Below are 1,873 nucleotides of genomic sequence, written 5' to 3' on the forward strand. Positions count from 1 at the left end.
CGTTAGTCGTATTTCGAAAAAATTTTTTTTTTTTTTTTTTTAGTGAACAAGGCTCAACAGCTTAGGTTATTAGCTACAATTTTAACAATATAAACATATATGAAAATAACAGATAATTATAATTTATGGTTTAAGTGTATGTAGTGGAAAAATTTATAAATAGCTTCAGTATTTTCCTCGCTGAGAGCAAGACTAAGAGAGGTTGTGTTTCTGAAAAAAAAACGTCCAAGCTTCTGTGTATTTCGGACATCTGGTGATGATGTGGTCGATCGATAAGGTCACGTTGCATGTGTTGCATACTGGAGCAGGTTCCTTGGTGATGAGGAAGGAGTGGGTAAGGTGAGTGTGTCCTATTCTGGCTCGGGTTATAATGACCTCGTCTCTTCTTTTAAGTCTACAGGGAAAATACCATTTTTTTATGGAAGGCTTGATATTTCTTAGTTTGTTTGAGAGAGGAACCTGGGTACAATTTGTTTGCCATGTGTCAAGAATTTTGATGTTGAAGTGTAGCGTCATTGGCGGATTTGTCTGCTCTTTCGTTGCCAGAAATTCCAACATGAGACCCCTCTCACATGAAGGTGAACGTTTTTTTGGATGTAGAAATCAGTTCTTGAATGTACTGCACAAGTTCGTTCTTAGAGTATGGATTTAAGATTGATCTTAAAGCACTCAAAGAGTCGCTTATGATAGTGAAAGAATCCGGATTTGAGGAGGAGGCTATTTTCAGTGCTTCAAAGATGGCGTAAGTTTCTGCTGTGTAGATGCTGGTGCCGGGAGGGACAGAAAATTTGTAATTTTCATGACCTATGATTACCGCAAAACCCACTCCATTAGAATTTTTGGATGCATCTGTGTATATGTGTGTACTGCTGGAATATTGTTGAGACAATATTTCCGAGAAGAGATTGCGGATGACAGAGCTGTCAGTGGAGTGTTTACAGTGGTTTATGAGTTGAGTGTTTATATGAGGAGACCACAGCCAAGGGGGAGACGAAAGTTGTAGTTTGCTCAAAGTTTGTATTTGAAGGCCAAAATTTCCATTGATCATTTTGAAATGTTCAAAGATTGAGTTCCTGTTATTGGGGGGAGTTGGTGGTGAGAGGATTGTGGAGTATCTTGCTGGATATATGATCAGGCATGCTTTTGATTCTTGTTATGAATTTGAGTATCTGACTGTGACGTCTCAGTTCAAGGGGCAGTTCGCCTGCATTACTTAAGATGCTATCTACCGGGCTAGTCCTAAAAGCTCCAGTTGCCAGACGTATACCTAGGTTATAGATAGGGTTAATGGTGTTATTCGGAGGCGGTGGGAGTGGAAACTATTTTATCTTGATTGTAGTACAATATGTCCGGAATTTTTTTGAACCTGTTTCCCTTTATGGAATTGATTTTGATCCATATTATTTTTGGAGAGGTTTTCTGATTTATGGAGGAAGTGAACTTTTTCCAAGAAAGGGTTTTACTATTCTTGGTAACAAAGCGAGCTCTGGCCCTTGCATTTTTCAAAAGAATATGGTCTTGTCTGGATTTGGTTTTTTTATAGCGGTTAAGTTTCTTTTTGTAATTTAGGATGACCTCCTGACAATCTTTATTCCACCATGGAACATTTTTTTTCCTGGAAATAAGGTTAGTCTTTAGTCCAATTGATTTATTGGCTGCTTCTAAAATGATGTCAGTGAAATGTTTTGCTAATGAGTCAATTTCGCCCTGATTGTCGCAGTGATTGAGATCTATTGGATTGTTGCTTACGTCGCGTTCAATTAATTCAGAGTAGAGATCCCAGTTGGGGTTCTGGAGATTCCAATGGGTACTTGATTGGGTGTGGGGAGAATGGTCAAAGAATTGGATTCCAATTGGCCAGTGGTTCGCTGCT

This window comes from Acyrthosiphon pisum, chromosome X (assembly GCF_005508785.2).
Source record: "Acyrthosiphon pisum isolate AL4f chromosome X, pea_aphid_22Mar2018_4r6ur, whole genome shotgun sequence".
Classification (NCBI taxonomy): Eukaryota; Metazoa; Arthropoda; class Insecta; order Hemiptera; family Aphididae; genus Acyrthosiphon; species Acyrthosiphon pisum.